Here is a 21242-nt window from a genome sequence, read left to right as displayed (position 1 = left end):
GCAGAGAGCTGGGAACAAAGTAACAAAGCCTACCATCAGTAACACACCATGCCGCCAGGGATCCTGCAGTGCCAGACGTGTCCCCCTGCTTAAGCCAGTACATGTCCAGGCTGAAGTTTGCTAGAGAGCATTTGGATGATCCAGAAGAAGATTGGGAGAATGTCATATGGTCAGATGATAAAAACTCAACTCATCGTGTTTGGAGGGCAAATAATGCCGAGTTGCATCCAAAGAACACAATACCTACTGTGAAGCATGGGGGTGGAACCATCATGCTTTGGGGCTGTTTTTCTGCAAAGGGACCTGGACGACTGATCTGTGTAAAGGAAAGAATGAATGGGGCCATGAATCGTGAGATTGAGTGAAAACCTTCCATCAGCAAGGGCATTGAAGATGAAACGTGGCTGGGTCTTTCAGCATGCAATGATCTCAAACACACCGCCCGGCCAACAAAAGAAGCATTTCAAGGTCCTGGAGTGGCCTAGCCAGTCTCCAGATCTCAACCCCATATAAAATCTTTGGAGGGAGTTGAAAGTCCGTGTTGCCGGGCAACAGCCCCAAAACATCACTGCTCTAGAGGAGATCTGCATGGAGGAATGGGCCAAAATACCAGCAACAGTGTGTGAAAACCTTGTGAAGACTTAAAGAAAACGTTTGACCTCTGTCATTGCCAACAAAGGATATATAACAAAGTATTGAGATAAACTTTTGTCATTGACCAAATACTTATTTTCCACCATAATTTGCAAATAAATTCATAAAAAATCCTACAATGTGAGTTTCTGGATTTTTTTTTCTCATTTTGTCTGTCATAGTTGAAGTGTACCTATGACGAAAATTACAGGCCTCTCATCTTTTTAAGTGGGAGAACTTGCACAATTGGTGGCTGACTAAATACTTGTTTGCCCCACTGTAGATCTATAACAGTTTGGGTCTAGAGTGTCTCCCCCTTTGAAGAGGGGGATGACCGCGGCAGCTTTCCAATCTTTAGGGATCTCAGACAAAAGAGGTTGAACAGGCTAGTAATAGGGGTTGCAACAATTTCGGCTGATAATTTTAGAAAGAGAGGGTCTACATTGTCCAGCCCAGCTGATTTGTAGGGATTTGCAGCTCTTTCAGATCATCATCTATCTGGATTTGGGTGAAGGAGAAGCAGGGGGCCTGTTGGCCGGGGTAGGGGTAGCCAGGTGGAAAGCATGGCCAGCAGTAGAAAAATGCTTATTGAAATTCTTGATTATAGTAGATTTATCGGTGGTGACAGTGTTTCCTAGCCTCAGTGCAGTGGGCAGCTGGGAGTAGGTGCTCTTATTCTCTATGGACTGTCTGTGTATATTGGTTCCTGACTTCCCTGAAAAGTTGTATATCGCGGGGGCTATTCAATTCGACTTTATGGATCTAGTCCCACGATGAGATGAAGTCACAAGTATTTGGACAAATTCACTTCCAGTGTAGTCAAAAGTTTAATTTTCCTAGCAAATGACTACATCAAGCTTGTGACTCATTGGATGCATCTTCAGTTTGTTTCGGGATATTTTATGCAGTGCCATTGGACAATGCAGAAAGTTATTTGCTGTACGGAAAAAGAGCGGGAGAGACAGACAGCCATGCCTCAATAGTCTCTAATTGGTGAAATTTGTGTGGAGACTTTCTCAACATTCCATTTACAGCTAAATATCAGTACTGTATTGTGCTGTATCTTATGGTGGCTGGCAGGAAAAGAGGACACAAAAAACAAGTCAGACACTCACGGTAGAGGGTTTTTCCACCACAGCTCCCTGGCCTTGAGCGTCTGGTAGACAGTCTTCTGTTGGCCCTCGGTGCCATTCTCTCCCTTGCTGCTCTGCATGACCCTGGAGAACTCCATCTTCTCATCCCAGGTCCCAGGCAGCACATAGTGCGCCTTCCCATCCTTATCCATCACCTAGACGGAGTTATGGAGAGATACAGAAAAGGCAAAGGAACCAGAAATACAGGTGGAAAGAAGGAAAGGTACAGATTTATGTCTTCTTTTTAGTCTGTTACATAAACATCAAATGTCTACACCTCCTACCTTTCTGGCCACATCTCTAGAGAAGTAGCTGTAAGGAGCAAGCTTCAAATGGCAGCGATCTCCCGTCTCTCGATTAACCATCAATTGGTTAATCAATGTCTCCAGACTAGAATTGAAGAGAGAAAAATTGGGCATAAACCAATACCCACTGGCAAATAATCATAAAAGAAAAATACACCTACAAGGGTTTTTCTTTATTTTTACTATTTTCTACATTTTAGAATAATAGTGAAGACATCAAAACTATGAAATAACCAAGAAATTGTTAAACAAATCAACATATATTTTATATTCTTTAAATGGCCACCCTTTACCTAGATTATAGATTTGCACTCTCAAGCAAGCATAACCTGGAATGCTTTTCCAACAGTCTTGAAGCAGTTCCCACATATGCTGAGCACTTGGTTACTTTTCCGTCACTCTGCGATCAGACTCATCCCAAACCATCTCAATTTGGTTGAGGTCGGGGGCTTGTGGAGACCAGGTCATCTGATGCTGCACTCCACATCACTCTCCTTCTTGGTCAAATAGCCCTTGTGTTGGGTCATTGTACTGTTGAAAAACAAATGATAATGGGAATAAGCGCAAACCAGATGGGATGGCGTATCGCTGCAGAATGCTGTGGTAGCTATGCTGGTTAAGTGTGCCTTGAATTCTAAATAATCACAGTGTCACCAGCAAAGCACCCCCACACCTCCTCCTCCTCCATGCTTTACGGTGGGAAATACACATGCGAAGATCATCCGTTCATCCACAGCACATCTCACAAAGACAGCGGTTCGAACCAAAAATCTCCAATTTGATCTCCAGACAAAAGGACAAATTTCCACTTGGCTAATGTCCATTGCTTGTGTTCCTTGGCCCAAGCAAGTCTCTTCTTCTTATTGGTGTCTTTTAGTAGTGGTTTTCTTTGCAGCAATTCGACCATGAAGAACTGATTCATGCAGTCTCCTGTGAACAGTTGATGTTGAGATGTGTCTGTTACTTGAACTCTGTGAAGCATTTATTTGGGCTGCAATTTCTGAGGCTGGTAACTCTAATGAACTTATCCTCTGCAGCAGAAGTAACTCTGGGTCTTCCATTCCTGTGGCAGTCCTCATAAGAGCCAGTTTCATCATAGCGCTTGATGGTGTTCGGGACAGCACTTAAAAGAAACTTGCAAAGTTCTTGACATGTTCAGTATTGTCTGACATTCATGCCTTAATAACCTCATGGGGATAGGGCTGTCTACTGCCCCCGCTGGAGTAATTGCGTGCCCATAGTAAACATAATATTTTTTTGTCAAAAGTTGCTAATATATGCAAATATTATTGAATAGAAAACACTCTAAAGCTTCTAAAACCGTTTAAATTATGTCTGTACGTAAAGCAGAACTCTCAGGGCAGTCATTCTCCAAAACTCTCGTCATCATAAAAGTTGGCCCAACTTTGACGTCATCGCCCCCACCCTTCCCAAGCAGTTACAGGTCTGGGAACAGTCTCTCTGTCTTCAGCGCGATCTCAGCTTTCAATTGGGCTTCTCATTGTGAGAATCGCAAGCTCACAAGAGTTTTGGCGGGCCGAAACCTTTCGGTCACGCGAAAAAACAGGTCACTTTTATGCGCGCTCTGCTCAGGTCCTGTCTTTTTTCCAAGATCGATTATACAATGCATGCGTTTCTGTTCGTCCTCACGATTGCTGTACACCTTTATAACATGTTAAAGTCGGCTGATTATGAATATTATGATTGATTATGAAGTTAGTTTGACAAGTTTAATCGACATATAATATGTAAGTTCGACGTTTTGGTGCGCATCCACTTGACTTTTGGTTACATTTCAACCGAAATGTGTCGTGTTTGAGAACCGAAAGACACAGACTGCAAAACTAAACTCTGTTTTTGGTAAGTATAATTCCTTCCAGGTCTTCTGATGGAAGAACAGCAAAGGTAAGGGAATATTTATGTGGTAAATTTGGGTTTATGTGGACTCCAAGATAGAGGAGCCATAATGCTACTTTTTGAGCGCCGACTCATAGTATAGCCTAGTGAACGAAACCTGTAACGTTAAAAATAAATGTAACACAGCGATTGCATTCAGAAGAAGTGTATCTAACTATATATATGTAGAACATGCATATTTAGTCAAAGTTTATGATGTGTATTCCTTGTTAGCTGACGTTATCTGCCGGAGCTATCGTCATTTCTCAGGACATTTGAGTAGCATTTTTTGAACGATGCATCATTGTAAACAGAGATTTATGGATATATATAGCATATTATTGAAAAAAACATAAATGTACTGTGTAACATGTTATATTACTGTCATCTGATGAGAATTTCAAAAGGTTAGTGCATTATTTCTTTTAATCCTGCGTTTGTTGATTGCATATTTTTTTCAACTTGGCTAAATCAAATCAAATTTTATTTGTCACATACACATGGTTAGCAGATGTTAATGAGAGTGTAGCGAAATGCTTGTGCTTCTAGTTCCGACAATGCAGTGATAACCAACAAGTAATCTAACTAACAATTCCAAAACTACTGTCTTATACACAGTGTAAGGGGATAAAGAATATGTACATAAGGATATATGAATGAGTGATGGTACAGAGCAGCATACAGTAGATGGTATCGAGTACAGTATATACATATGAGATGAGTATGTAGACAAAGTAAACAAAGTGGTATAGTTAAAGTGGCTAGTGATACATGTATTACATAAGGATGCAGTCGATGATGTAGAGTACAGTATATACGTATGCATATGAGATGAATAATGTAGGGTAAGTAACATTATATAAGGTAGCATTGTTTAAAGTGGCTAGTGATATATTTACATCATTTCCCATTATTAAATTGGCTATGCAAATTAGCCATGTCTTCGGTGGTGGTTTGACATAAATATGTGCTATGTTTTCGCCGTAAAACATTTTAGAAATCTGACTTGCTGGGTAGATAAACAAGGTGTTTATCGTTCATTAGAGCCATTGGACTTGTTAATGTGTGGAGGTTAAATATTTTTAGGAATATTTTTGCGTTCCATGTTCCATGCGCCACCTTGCAGCTGAACGTGGGGGGTGTTCATACCCCTACCTTGTCACAACACAAAAAAAATCCACAAATGAACTTAAGGCACACCTGTCAATTGAAATGCATTCCAGGTGACTACTTCATGAAGCTGGTTGAGAGAATGCCAAGAGTGTGAAAAGCTGTCATCAAGGCAAAGGGTGGCTATTTGAAAAATCTCAAATATTTTTATATGTTTAACACGTTTTGGTTACTACATGATTCCATGTGTCATTTCATAGTTTTGATGTCTTCAATATTATTATACAATGTAGAAAATAGTACAAATAAATAAAAGCCCTTCAATGAGTAGGTGTTCTAAAACTTTTGACCGGTAGTGTAGGTTGTGTATTTTTGTTCCCTCCAAGTTAATCTCACCTGGTCGATCCACAGTTTGCCGACTATGATGTTGTGCACGGTGGTGGTGACCTTCTTCCATGTGTAGTGGTTGTTGCACTTCTCAAAGATGGCATGGATTGCCCCTACAGGAGAGGGTCAACGAATAAAAAACCATGTAGTGCTGAAATCAAAGGCCATATCTGTGCCAATTTACACAGAACAAAAATATAACCGCAATATGTAAGGTGTTGGTCCCATGTTTCATGAGCTGAAATAAAAGATCCCAGATAAGTTTATTATATATTATAAGTTTCTTTCAAATGTTATGCACAAATGTATTTACATTTGTCGTGACTTGACTATAACATTGATCTGAACACTTATTTATCGAACTATGTTAAATTGTTACCCGATTAAATTAATCATGTAACAATTAACTCATTAGGATCTAGCGCACCACAAGAGCAGTTCTTTAAAGAGTTACCATATCCCCAATTAAACTATAGGTCTTTAGCTATCACATTTATAAAAAGTCAACTTATTAATCATAACCTCGTATCATATCATTCTGACCCATCATAACCTTCTTGCGTCTGCATAAACCCGAGCCTTGCTTATGATTCAGTACTACACTAGTTGGTTTAATTATTTATTTACTAGCTAATTAAATTGTGACTAGATAAGCATACACATTTAATACATTAAAAACAGGTCCCAAACGGAATGACAACAACGTGGCTGCTTGTTACAAAGGAGATGGAGGGGGAGGGAGAGAGAGAGAGGGGGACAGAGACACTTAACATTGGCACTTTCAAAAACGACTCACCTACAGTTGAAGACAGAAGTTTACATACACCTTAGCCAAATACATTTAAACTCAGTTTTCACAATTCCTGACATTTAATCCTAGTAAAAATTCCCTGTCGTAGGTCAGTTAGGATCAACACTTTATTTTAAGAATGAAATGTCAGAATAATAGTAGAGAGAATAAATTTCAGCTTTTATGTCCTTCATCACATTCCCAGTGGGTCAGAAGTTTACATACACTCAATTAGTATTTAGTAGCATTGCCTTTAAATTGTTTAACTTGGGTCAAATGTGTCAAATAGCCTTCCACAAGCTTCCCACAATAAGTTGGGTGAATTTTGGCCCATTCCACCTGACAGAGCTGGTGTAACTGAGTTAGGTTTGTAGGCCTCCTTGCTCACACATGCTTTTTCAGTTCTGCCCACAAATTGTCTATAGGATTGAGGTCAGGGCTTTGTGATGGCCACTCCTATACCTTGACTATGTTGTCCTTAAGCCATTTTGCCACATCTTTGGAAGTATGCCTGGGGTCATTGTCCATTTGGAAGACCCATTTGCGACTAAGCAAATGTCTTGAGATGTTGCTTCAATATATCCACATAATTTTCCTGCCCTCATGATGTCATCTATTTTGTGAAGTGCACCAGTCCCTCCTGCAGCAAAGCGCCCCCATAACATGATGCTGCCACCCCCGTGCTTCTCGGTTGAGATGGTGTTCTTCGGCTTGCAAGCCCCCCCTTTTTTCCGCCAAACATAACAATGGGCATTATGGCCAAACAGTTATTTTTTGTTTCATCAGACCAGAGGACATTTCTCCAAAAAGTACAATCTTTGTCCCCATGTGCAGTTGCAAACTTTCGTTATGTCGATATAGGACCAGTATTACTGGGATACTTTATATAGATAATTTTGTATCCGTTTCCTCCAGCATCTTCACAAGGTCCTTTGCTGTTGCTCTGGGATTGATTTGCACTTCTCGCACCAAAGTACGTTAATCTCTAGGAGACAGAACTAGTCTCCTTCCTGAGCAGTATGACGGCTGTGTGGTCCCATGGTGTTTATACTTGCGTACTATTGTTTGTACAAATGAACGTGGTACCTTCAGGCATTTGGAAATTGATCCCAATGATGAGCCAGACTTGTTGAGGTCAACACATTTTTTTCTGAGGTCTTGGCTGATTTCTTTGGATTTTCCCATGATGTCAAGCAAAAAGGCACTGAGTTTGAAGGTAGACCTTGAAATACACCCACAGGTACTCAAATTATGTCAATTGGCCTATCAGAAGACATGACATTTTCTGGAATTTTCCAAGCTGTTTAAAGGCACAGTCAACTTAGTGTATGTAAACTTCTGACCCACTGGAATTGTGATACAGTGAATTATAAGTTAAATAGTCTGTCTGTAAACTGTAAATTGTTGGAAAGAATTACTTGTGTCATGCACAAAGTAGATGTCCTAACCGACTTGCCAAAACAATATAGTTTGTTAACAAGGAATATGTGGAGTGGTTGAAAAACAAGTTTTAATTACTCCAACCTAAGAGTATATAAACTTCCTACTTGTGTCTGTATCTTTTTATTTTACCAGGTAAATAGACTGAGAACACATTCTCATTTACAGCAATGACCTGGGGAATAGTTAAGGGGAGAGGAGGGGGGATGAATGCGCCAATTGGAGGCTGGGAATGATTAGGTGGCCGTGATGGTACGAGGGCCAGATTGGGAATTTAGCCAGGACACCGGGGTTAACACCCTACTCACAATAAGTGCCATGGGGTCGTCAGTGACCATTTTTTCTTAACTGCTACAATTGATTGGTGGCGTAGTCCACTATAATAGAGTTGGCTCATAGTTGAATGGTTGGGAGTTCTAATCCCACATGGGGCAGATATCTTTTTTTATTTACAATATTCATCCCATGCCCACACACTTCTAATTCTGAAATCACACCTGTGAGCGTGGTCACCCTGGTAGCAGTTGTAGGTACCCGAGAACAATCTGTGAGTTAATTTGACCATTGGAAAAAGAGCTACTGCGTAAATATTGAAATGCGGGTTTGATTGAATTCCCACAACTTTCACCTAAATGCATTTTTTAATTGAAGGGGTTGGGCAAAGGCTGAAATTAGCATTGAGAGTTACCCTTTAATGAGAAAGAGTCATTTCATGACATTAATTATTCAAAGCTGTTGACTCGCCAGGGGATGTTATGAAATCATTAAGCTGCAGATGGTATTAATAAGCTTGTTCAACATTGCAGCCGACTTTGAAGGCTTTGATGCTATCCTACATGGCCATAATCTGGTTCAGACTTCAAATATTCATGATCAAGACCAATTGAAATCAATAAAGTCTGACATTACCAGGTCACGTGACAGGCAAGAGGTATTTCTTGGGTGGATTTGAGCAAACATTACACTGATAGCATTCCGGACATTGTATGGTATCCAATAGGAAGCAACCTTTTATGGTGCATACAGTCACCTTTAGGAACCGACACAAAATAACCCTGCTTGAGTACTGGCTAAGGAGACCAGCTCGAAATTTCCAGTACAAAAGACAAGAGCAATTTTCATCACCTTTGCAAGTCAGATTTTCCACATATATTGCCTTGGAGTGTCTGGAAATGGTGATGATAGCGTGTTTAGTATACTCCCGAGTGGCACACCGGTCTAAGACAATGCATCTCGGTGCAAGAGGCGTCACTACAGTGCCTGATTCGAATCCAGGCTGTATCACAACTGGCCGTGATTGGGAGTCCCATAGGGCGGCACAATTGACCCAACTCATGCGGGTTTGGCTGGGGTAGGCCGTCATTGTAAATAAGAATTTGTTCTTAACTGACTTGCCTAGTTAAATAAAGGTTAAATAAAAAACTACTGCATTGTTAGCTCTACTTTTGTAAAAGGAGCCAACAGGGACTATTTTGGAAACTCCTCAGCTTCACTTGGATGGATTTGTCCTTGATGTCGCCCTACCCCTCTGCATGTAAACTTGGAGACAACACTACAATTCAAGTAGAGGATACACAGAGCTGGCAATCACCCGTTTACAAAGATGTGCAACTAAATTAAAATACATGCTAATGAGTTTCATTTCATTTCCTAAACTGAATGAATACTGAATTGGGCCCCAACCCTGTTCAGTGGAGTAGAGGTCTTACCTTTTTCCTGTAGCCGCTGGCCCCCATGGTGAGCAGGGTGATGAGCACATCCGGGCAGGGGGAGGCTGATGCTTGACCTGTAGACAGAGGGCAGTCAACATCATACTAAAAGGGCACAAACACTTTCTAACCTGAACCCTTACTATGACTGTATCAATTTCAGTACCAATACGGATTCCTCTCAATTATTTGTTTCCTTAAATGGTTCCAAATCATATAATGAATTGATAATTATTATGGCTTTGAATGCTTCAAATCTAGCCCAGTGGTCTCCAACTCCAATCCTAGAGAACATTATTACAGGTAAAAGGAAAGAAATGCACTCAAATCTATATTCTTAAGTAAAAACAGAGAAAGGAAGCTTGAAGTCAACAGTCAATCACATAACAAGGAAAAAGGGGGACCAGCACTCACTTGAAATAGTTGCAAACTGACATTTCTGTTTATTTTATTCTCATCTTTTATGCAACGTATCCTACTACAACACATACTACCACATGCAGGTCTTTATTGTAGCCAAGCACTAACATACCTGATTTCATGACATGTTGATTATTTGAAACTGGCATTAGTGCTGGGCTGGAATATAATCCAGCACACCAAGTAGCTTCCCCAAGATGGGCATTAGATCGAGACCCTGTGCTACCAAAATGAACAAACTTCCAACATTTCAGAGGGGAAATGGAATGTGTCACCAGCATAAGACAGGCAGAGACAATACAGACACACAGGAATACAACGAGCACAGAGACACTGAGGGCTGGCGGAACAATTACACTAGATGAGCCCTATGATAACAGTAAACTAGTAGCTAATCCAGGTAATAGCAACTTTAAACAAAAAGGTTGCAGGCTTGGTTCAAACACATATGGCCCTTAGTGATATGAAACAGCACTAACCTGGATACATTCTGCTGATCTCCTGAAATAAAAGACTCATTGAAACCAGCAATTGTGGCACCACCTACTGGAACCATGAAGTTTTTGTCCAGGCTTTGTACAAAGGCATCGATTCTTCCAACATGAGCCCCCTGAATAGATTATGAAAATAACCTAACTTTGCTATGCCTACGGAACGGAAAAATATGATTTATGAAAGAGGAGTTGGAGCAGTAGTACCTGCTGAATAAAGTGCACACAGGATGACTGCACTCCATAAGAATTGTTGACAACATGGAGGATGTCATATTTGGCACACATTGTGGCTAGCTCCTCCAATCTTTCAGAACAGAGGAAAGTCATTATCAAATAATGCCCTGGTAATCTTCACCCAACATACACTGTAATAATATGGAAGTATGCTTCTGTGAGTAATGTCATGAATTATATATAATAGACTATATAATAAAACAGTATGCAGACTATACAAATAACATTTGTTTCCAGTGATACCAGTTATAATAGCACATGATAATAGGACATGGACATTTTATTTGTTACAGCTCTATTTAACCATGATTGGATGGCAAAGCAAGAAGTAGTGGAGTGGACACAAAGGATGTTCTCTGCTCCCAGCTCTTGCATCTTAAGGTCCACAGACTCCAGATCTGTTCTCAGCTCATCGCCTTCCAAAATGTTCTCACCACCACGGGTTCAAACCCTGTTCATGGTTACAACGAGCAAAAGTGGTCAATGTTGGGGTTGGACAAGAGTTGCCTTGCAGGGGAGCTACAGTGGGGTAGTGGACGCATAACGTTTGCCGGCATGAGCAGAGAGCAAGATACTTTATTAAGTGTTTTCATGTGTGAGCCGTGCGCCGAATTCTTGAAAATAGAAACAGAGAGAAATGTTGCACTAAGCAGGGATGGATGAATGGGAGCGTGTCACACTCTGCAAAAGTTAGGCCCTACGAGTCAAGTATAGCAAGCATTTTAGGCAGCTCTTAGAAAAGTCATTTTAAAAACTAGCTGAACTGATAGGTGCATCTAGAGCAGGAATGGGGAGTACAAGAAACTGTAGGGCATAACTTACTGTGGAAGGACCACTAGAGGGCAGGCTGGGCTCATGGATAGTAGCCCAACAAAGCATGGGAGACAAGGTAACCAGAGTCAATTAAGCACAGCTGACGGTACTAATGAGATACTCTCCTTCCCCTATAAAAGAGAGAATGGAACCAGCAGAGAGGGGGAAAACTATCTCTGGAAGATGGCCACCGAGAGAGAGAAGCTGTGCTGAATGAACCACGAAGATGGTGACAAACCCGTGATTTATGTTTGTTGTAGTTTAAAGATTATCCTATTGTGTTCTTGTTTCATCTGGAGAAGAAGATGTGTGTTTTTCCTTGGAGGATTTTTCATTGATTATGTTAGAATGTTTTTGTTGACAAAATACCCTCAATAGAGAACCGTGTTCAATCAGAAAAACCTACTCCTGACTCGTTTATTCCACCTTCCCGCTTTAGAGTGACGCCTAATTACTTGGTACGCTCACATTGGTGGAGGATGCGGGGACTTAGGTGGACGAGTGACACAAGGATAAGTGAGTAAATTAATATTCTTCCAGAAGACCCGGAGGAACCATTCAAGAACGATGGATAACGCCCTACTACAACAATTGATCACGGCACAGCAGACAACCATAGAACTCCTGCAACAACAGCTGAGTCGACGAGAAGAACCTACAGTTAGGCCAAGAGCGGCTGCTCACGCCATCTTACCTCGTCTCTCCAAGGAGGATGATATTGAGGCCTTTCTCATGACCTTCGAAAGGACGGCCACCTTGGAAGAGTGGCCGCCCACAGAATGGGCTAGCGCATTAGCTCCTCTTTTGACCGGGGTGGCTCAGGAAGCCTATTTTGACCTGGATTCCCGCGAAGCGGCGGACTATGGGCGACTAAAAACCGAGATCCTGTCCCGGTACCAACTGACTGCCAGAGATAGGGCTGTAAAGTTCCATCAATGGACCTATACAGCTGATCAACCCGTCCGTGCCCAGATCTTCGCCTTAATACGACTGACGAAACAGTGGCTAGAACCTGGAAAGGGAGCAGGACATGTGATAGAGACTCTCGTAGTGGACAAGATATTGAGAGAATTACCCAGTGACTTAAAAAGGGTTGTGGGGCAAGCCAACCCGTTGTCAGCCGATGACATAGCCCAGGCGGTGGAAACATATCGGTCTACAGGGGAGTTGTTAAAAAGTGACAAGGAGGAACGGAAGGAGTCTTCCAATCCCGTACCACGACTCACCCCGGCGCACCCGCCACCGAAACGTCCAAGCCCCTCCAGGAGGGGGAGAAGTCAGCCACCACACAGCCGGGTCGGTGTTATAAGTGTCAGTCTCCCAACCATTATGCCCCACAATGTCCTAGCAAGGATGAGCCCATGGTCACGGAGTCGTCACTGCCTACCCCCACACATCCCGTTTTGAGGGGGCAGGATCAACATTGTTGGTTAGCAGAGATAGCCCCAGCCTCAGAGATTCCGGTGCGAGTTGAAGGACAAGATGTGGTAGCTATTCTCGACTCGGGAAGTATGGTTACGTTAGTAGAGGAGCGGATGGTGACCACCGCCACACTGCTACCAGACAAAGTAGCCGTATCCTGTATCCATGGAGACACCCACTATTACCCCACGGTGAATCTGCCTATTCTCACTCCAAAAGGAAGGTGTACAGTCAGGGCAGGGAAAGTGCCCCAGCTGAAGGTGCCATTATTGATCGGGAGAGACTGTCCCCTATATAAGGAGCTCGGCAGATGACGTTATGCACGGGAAGAAGGGGGACAGGAAAGAAGAGAATCTCCAAGCCCGAGGTAGTAGTACTACAAGGAGACGTAGCCGCGTCCTCGTCCTCTACAGCAGAGGAAGAAATAGCGAACCAACGTTTACGACAGATATTCCAGGAAACCACCGATGAAGACACCTGTGAAGGGTTATACACAACGCAGGAAGGAAGGAGCAACCAGGCACTAAGGGATATATTTGAAGCTCCATCCGAGGAGGGAACCTGGAAGGGATTCTCCTCGGTCTCCCCTGATGGGGATGTGGAACAACCTCCACATCCCTCTACTGAGGTTGACCTGCCCCAGGAATTAAAGGGACAGTTCGGCACCTCGCAGCATAGAGACCCAGACCTAAGGGAGGCCATGAGGAAGGTGAAGGTGATCGACGGAAGGAACGTCGACGGATCAGGTGAGCCCCTCTTCCTTACTATGCAATCAGGCGGGGTCTCTTATACTGGGTCGTACGACGAAGGGGGGAAAACCAGGAATTACTAATGGTGCCTAGACCATACAGGGATACAGTTCTACAGTTAGCCCATTCCCACGTCCTAGGAGGACACCTGGCACGAGACAAGACGATTGACAGAATCATGCAGAGATTCTATTGGCCCCGTGTCACCCGAGATGTGGCCAGGTATTGTAAGACGTGTGATCAATGTCAACGTACAGCCCCACGGCCACACCTACGTAACCCTTTGATTCCTCTCCCCATCATAGAGACTCCCTTTGAACGCATAGCTATGGACCTCGTAGGACCCCTCCCAAAATCCGCCAGAGGACACGAGTACATCCTAGTGGTTATAGATTATGCTACCAAGTTCCCGGAGGCCATACCCCTACGTAACATGTCGTCAAAGGGAATTGCCAAGGAGTTATTCCTGATGTTCTCTCGTGTGGGCCTTCCCAAGACTATCTTAACCGATCAAGGAACCCCGTTCATGTCCCGGTTGATGAAGGACTTGTGTCGGTTATATCAGGTTCAACAGATACGTACAAGCATATTCCACCCTCAAACAGATGGGTTGTGTGAACGCTTGAACAAAACAATTAAAAGCATGTTGAGAAGAGTGGTGTCCCGAGACGGGAAAAACTGGGACATGCTTCTCCCACACTTAATGTTTGCCCTGCGAGAAGTACCCCAGGCATCCACTGGATTCTCTCCGTTTGAATTGCTCTATGGCAGACCCTGTCGAGGAATCCTCGACTTAGCCAAGGAGACCTGGGAGACCCAACCATGCCCCTTTCGATCTACAATAGAACACGTTACCCTGATGAGAGACCGCCTGTCAGCAGTGTGGCCCATAGTCAAGGAGCATATGGAGAAGGCCCAAAGGACCCAAGGCCGGGCCTATGATAAATCTGCGACCCCCGTGAGTTCACCGTGGGAGAGAAAGTGATGGTGCTTGTGCCCACGGCCGAACATCGCTTGCTGGCGCAGTGGAGGGGCCCTACGAGGTAATGAAAAGGGTCTCACCGGTCAATTACCTCATCAAGCAACCTGACAGGAGGAAGAAGGTCCAACTCTATCACATAAACCTGCTGAAGACGTACCATGGACGAGAGGAGGAGGTGGCTTTGATGGCCCTGGAGGGCAAAGAAAAAAAGAGGCTCTACCACAGGTGCGCCGTGGCCAAACTCTCCTACCGGAGCAGTCAAGACAGCTAGACAAGCTGATTATGAACTTTGGTCGAATATTCTCTCCATTCCCAGGACAAACAGATGTCCTGTTCCACCATATCCACACTGAACCCGGCAAGAAAGTGCATATCCGCCCTTACAGGATTCCTGAGGCTCGCCGAGTCATCGCTAAGAAAGAGGTGAGGGAGATGTTGAGGATGGGCGTGATCGAGCCCTCGACGAGCGAGTGGTCCAGTCCCATAGTCCTGGTCCCCAAAGCCGATGGTAGTATGAGACTCTGCAACGACTTTAGGGGCGTGAATGCCATCTCTACATTCGATGCGTACCCCATGCCCCGTGTGGATGAACTCTTGGAGCGCTTAGGAAAGGCCAAGTTCATCACTACCCTGGATTTGACGAAGGGATATTGGCAAGTGCCGGTGGCTCCGGAGGATCGCCCAAAGACTGCCTTCGCCACCCCAGAGGGGCTTTTCCAGTATGTGAGGATGCCCTTCGGACTGCACGGAGCTGCTGCAACCTTCCAACGCCTCATGGATGCCATTCTACGGCCCCATCAAGAGTATGCAGCGGCGTACATAGACGATGTGGTCATCCACAGCGAGGACTGGGATAGTCACCTCCTGCGATTACGTGCGGTGCTCGTGAGTTTGGAAGCCACAGGGTTGACAGCCAATCCAAATAAATGCTGCCTGGGCCTGTCCGAAGCGGAATACCTGGGGTATACCGTGGGGAATGGGAAAATACGCCCGCAGGCAGAGAAGACCAGGGCAATTCGTGACTGGCCTCGACCCCGGACCAAGCGAGACGTTCGGGCCTTCTTAGGGATAACAGGATATTATCGCCGTTTTATCCCGGGATATGCAACCATTGCCAACCCCCTCACAAACCTCATCAGGAAAAACCTGCCAAACCAGGTAGAGTGGAAAGACGAGACGGAAGAGGCCTTTCAATTGTTAAAAGATGGCCTGTGTTCCGATCCCGTTCTACAGGCTCCGGACTTCTCACAAGAGTTCATTGTGCAGGTCGACGCCTCGGATACAGGGCTCGGGGCCGTACTAGCTCAGGGTGAAGGTGAAGCAGAGAAGCCGATTCTCTTCATTAGTAGGAAACTCAGCGATCGGGAACAGAGGTATGCGACCGTAGAGAAAGAGGCCTTAGCCATCAAGTGGGCCCTCGATTATCTCCGGTACTACCTACTGGGTCGGAGGTTTGCATTAGTTACTGACCATGCGCCCCTCACGTGGATGGCTGGTAAGAGAAACAATAACAACAGAATAGCCAGATGGTTTTTGTCTTTACAACCGTTCTCTTTCCATGTCATCCACAGGGCCGGATCGAGGAACGGGAATGCAGACGCGCTGTCCCGACGCGACCAAGACGGTGCGTCTGGCGCCCGACCCTCCGGTTCGGTCCTGGGGGAAGGTATGTGGAAGGACCACTAGAGGGCAGGCTGGGCTCATGGATAGTAGCCCAACAAAGCATGGGAGACAAGGTAACCAGAGTCAATTAAGCACAGCTGACGGTACTAATGAGATACTCTCCTTCCCTATAAAAGAGAGAATGGAACCAGCAGAGAGGGGGAAAACTATCTCTGGAAGATGGCCACCGAGAGAGAGAAGCTGTGCTGAATGAACCACGAAGATGGTGACAAACCCGTGATTTATGTTTGTTGTAGTTTAAAGATTATCCTATTGTGTTCTTGTTTCATCTGGAGAAGAAGATGTGTGTTTTTCCTTGGAGGATTTTTCATTGATTATGTTAGAATGTTTTTGTTGACAAAATACCCTCAATAGAGAACCGTGTTCAATCAGAAAAACCTACTCCTGACTCGTTTATTCCACCTTCCCGCTTTAGAGTGACGCCTAATTACTTGGTACGCTCACATTACTTTTATAATGTTACAGAGAGTGGTATTGAACACGGTCATGCTAGTACTTAACCTGCAGTGATCATGGCATTGAAGCAGGACTTCTGGTCAATGAGGGGCCAGATGATGTAGCACAGTGTCAGGCTCATCCCGGTTGCCATTGGAACTACAAAACAACTGGCCACACTTTGCACACCTGTAAACATGCACAATAACAAACAAGCTAGGAACAAAAGTGTGCACATAGTGTAGCTCTACTACAGAACTGGAGGTGCCCATTACTGTCATACATTTATCAGTAGGCTAAATGCAATCTTAGTTACACACCTGAGTTTTAAAATGTCCAGTACAAGTGAATTAGTCAGCTTGCTCAGCAGACTGGAACCTGCATCCTTAGGTTGAGTTGCAGCGATGTCACCAGATAATAAGAACCTGTAATGTCGTCGGGCCACCAAACTAGAGGCCACTCTGCCCTCCCTCTCACCAACACCACAGTTTCCAAAGAAGTTGTTGCTGTCCATCACAGCCAGTTCATTTTGCTGTTTGAATACACCCCTGATGTAGTTACCTGGCAAATGTGCAACTGATCTGATCATCTTATCGAAATAATAGAATTTGAAGGAATGTTATTCGGATATTAACGTTACCTGGTCCAAAAGCTGTTTAATCAGCTGTTCATGACTGACGTGCCTGTGACCCCTGGCGAATGTAGGATGCCGACACAATCTTCTCACTTATGGAAAAGTTTTCACTATTCATCTCAACATTCGCTGCTAAACAGATAAGAGTAGATTAGCATAAGCAATTCTAGCCATAATAGTCAGTAGAAACGTGTACTTTAGCAAACGTGTTCATCACAAAACTAAAGTACAACCTTCTAACGAGTGGTGTATTCAGGGCTAATGCCGAATCAAAGTAATCCTCAGCTCCGTTTATGCTAATATTGATTTGGCTACTGGTTATTGTAGTGTTTATCTTTTAAAAAATCTGCCTTACCTTTGCAGCTATTTTCACTGTCAAGAACCCGATTTCATTCTCTCACGTTTTGAATTCTACTTCAGAGTTTTCTTCTGTGTTTATCATCGGATGGCGAGCCCAGAAACACAAAACATCACCTCCGATTGGATGGGGAATGACTGCCCCCTCTCATTGAAGCTCTGAAGCTCAAAGTCGATGGGTGTACTGCGGGCTGTTGTACAGTAGAGTCAGAAAGTATTCAACACCAGCAGAACCCATCCTACTTGAAGGAGCTGGAGCAGTTTTGCCTTGAAGAATTGGAAAATCCCTGTGGTTAGATGTGCCAAGCTTACAGAGACATACCCCAAGAGACTTGCAGCTACAATTGCTGCAAAAGGTGACTCTACGGGGGAGTAGTAATGCACACAAATGTTCATTTAAAAAAATATATATTTCTTGATTGTTTCCCAATAATAAAATATTTAGCATCTTCAAAGTGGTAGGCATGTTGTGTAAATCAAATGATACAACCCCCACAAAATCAATTTTAATTCCAGGTTGTAAGAAAACAAAATAGGATAGATGCAATGGGGGATGAATACTTTCATAAGGCACTGTATGTATACAAAACTATGAGGACACCCTTCAAATTAGTGGATTTGGTTATTTCAGCCACACCCGTTCCTGTCAGGTGTATAAAAATCGAGCACACAGTCACACAATCTCCATAGACAAACATTGGCAATAGAATGGCCTTACTGAAGAGCTCAGTGACTTTCAACAGGGCTTTCAATGTGGTACTGTCATAAGGATGCCACCTTTCCAACAAGTCAGTTCATAAAATTTCTGCCCTGCTAGAGGTGCCCGGTCAACTATAAGTGCAGTAATTGTGAAGTGGAAACATCTAGGAGCAACAACAGCTAAGCCGTGAAGTGGTAAGCGACACAAGCTCACAGAACCGAACTGCTGAGTGTTGAAACGCGTAGTGTGTAAAAATCGTTTGTCCTCGGTGGCAACACTCACCACCAAGTTCCAAACTGCCTCTGGAAGCAATGTAAGCACAATAACTGTTTGTCGGGATCTTCATGAAATGGGTTTTCATGGCTGAGCATCCACAGACCTCCATGCGCAATTAAGATCTCCATGCGCAATGCCAAGCGTCAGCTGGAGTGGTGTAAGCTCACCGCCATTGGACTTTGGAGTGATGAGTCACGCTTCACCATCTGGCAGTCCAACGGATGAATTTGGGTTTGGCGGATGCCAGGAGAACGCTACCTGCCCCCAAGCATAGTGCCAACTGTAAAGTTTGATGGATGAGGAATAATTGTCTGGGACTGTTTTTCATGGGTCGGGCCAGGCCCCTTAGTTCCAGTGAAGGGAAATATTAACGCTACAACATACAATGACATTCTAAAACATTATGTGGTTCCAACTTCGTGGCAACAGTTGGGGAACGACCGTTGCTGTTTCAGCATGACAAAGACCCTGTGCACAAAGCAAGGTCCATATAGAAATGGTGTGGAAAAACTTGACTGGCCTGCACAGAGTACTGACCTCAACCCGATCGAACACCTTTGGGATGAATTGGAACGCCAACTAATGGCCAGGCCTAATTGCACAACAGTACAAGGGGCTGGCAAAAGGTAAGTCAAGGCAGGCAAAAGTCGTAATCCAAATCAGAGTCAGGCAAGTCCATGACAGCAGGCAGGATTGGGAGAGGCATCCAAGTCAGAACTGGGAAGACTAGGAAACACTAGAGCACAGGGAACATGATGAACCGGCAACAGAAAACGCAGGTATAAATACACAGGCGATGATGGGGACAAATGGGAGACACCTGGTGGTGGGTGGTGACAAGCACAAGACAGGTGAAACAGTTCAGGGGTGACACATCGAGTGGAAAGCGTTCACAGAAGGCGTGGAGGCTGTTATAGCAGCAAAGGGGGGACCGACTCCATATCAGTGCCCTGGGGCGGCAGGTAATCCCCGAACTGACAAGGTAAAATCTGTTGTTCTGCCGCTGAACAAGGTAGTAGTAGCCTAGTTAAATAAAGATCAAATTAAAACAAAGAATGTATTGTTCAATGAGCAGGTGTCCACATGTAGTGTATCACAATTTAAGCCTTCTACCTGCCTTCGATCCTATCCCCACTACATTCTTCAAAATAGTTTTTAATTGCATATCTGAAGAAGTGCAATCTTTTGTTAGTCACTCCCTGTTCACAGGCACTTTCCTGACCTCACTAAAAACTGATATGGTGAAACCCCTTCTGAAGTAATCTAAACTCTGCAAAAAAAGAACATTTCCTTTTTCAGGACCCTGTCTTTCAAAGATAATTTGCAAAAATAAAAATAACTTCACAGATCTTCATTGTAAAGGGTTTAAAAACTCTTTCCCATGCTTGTTCAATGAACCATAAACAATGGATGAACATACACCTGTGGAACGGTCGTTAAAATACTAACAGCTTACAGACGGTAGGCAATTAAGGTCACAGTTGTGAAAACTTAGGACACTATAAAGAGGCCATACTACTGACTCTGGAAAACGCCAAAAGAAAGATGCTCAGGGTCCCTGCTCATCTGCGTGAACTTGCCTTAGGCATGCTGCAGATTGCAATGTCCATACTGTGAGATGCCTAAGACAGCGCAACAGAGAGACAGGACAGACAGCTGATCATCCTCGCAGTGGAAGACCACATGTAACAGCACCTGCACAGTATCGGTACATCCGAACATCATACCTGCAGGACAGCTACAGGATGGCAACAACAACTGCCCGAGTTACACCAGGAATGTACAATCCCTCCATCAGTGCTCAGACTGTCCGCATTAGGCTGAGAGAGGCTAGACTGAGGGCTTGTAGGCCTGTTGTAAGGCAGGTCCTCACCAGACATCACTGGCAACAATGTTGCCTATCGTCGCTGGACTAAACAGGACTGGCAAAAAGTGCCCTTTACTGACTAGTCGCGGTTTTGTCTCACCAGAGGTGATGGTCAGATTCGCATTCATTGTCGAAGGGAGGAATGAGCGTTAAACCGAGGCCTGTACTCTGGAGCGAGATAGATTTGGAGGTGGAGCGTCCGTCATGGTCTGGGGCGGTGTGTCACAGCATCATCGGACTGAGCTTGTTGTCATTGTAGGCAATCTCAACGCTGTGTGTTACAGGGAAGACATCCTCCTCCCTCATGTGGTACCCTTCCTGCAGGCTCATCCTGACCCTCCAGCATGACAATGCCACCAGCCATACTGCTCATTCTGTGCGTGATTTCCTGCAAGACAGAAATGTCAGTGTTCTGCCATGGCCAGCAAGGAGCCCGGATCTCAATCTCATTGAGCACGTCTGGGACCTGTTGGATCGGAGGGTGAGGGCTAGGGCCATTCCCCCCAAAAATGTCTGGGAACTTACAGATGCCTTGGTGGAAGAGTGGGGTAACATCTCACAGCAAGAACTGGTAAATCTGGTGCAGTCCATGAAGAGGAGATGCATGGCAGGTTAATGCAGCTGCTGGCAACACCCGATACTGATTGTTACTTTTGATTTTGACCACCCCCCCTTTGTTCAGGGACACATTATTCCATTTCTGTTAGTCACATGTCTGTGGAACTTGTTCAGTTCATGTCTCAGTTGTTGAATCTTATGGTCATACAAATAAA

The 21242-nt window shown here is 44.2% G+C and overlaps 1 pseudogene; it reads right to left on the bottom strand.

The window, feature by feature from the left end:
- Positions 1-1744: 1744 nt before the first annotated feature.
- Positions 1745-17387, bottom strand: LOC118369135 (O-phosphoseryl-tRNA(Sec) selenium transferase-like; annotated as a pseudogene).
- Between the last annotated feature and the right edge of the window lie 3855 nt (positions 17388-21242).

Source organism: Oncorhynchus keta, chromosome 35 (assembly GCF_023373465.1).
Source record: "Oncorhynchus keta strain PuntledgeMale-10-30-2019 chromosome 35, Oket_V2, whole genome shotgun sequence".
Classification (NCBI taxonomy): Eukaryota; Metazoa; Chordata; class Actinopteri; order Salmoniformes; family Salmonidae; genus Oncorhynchus; species Oncorhynchus keta.
The sequence above is the reverse complement of the archived record's forward strand: the minus strand, read 5'-3'. Positions and strand labels throughout refer to the sequence as shown.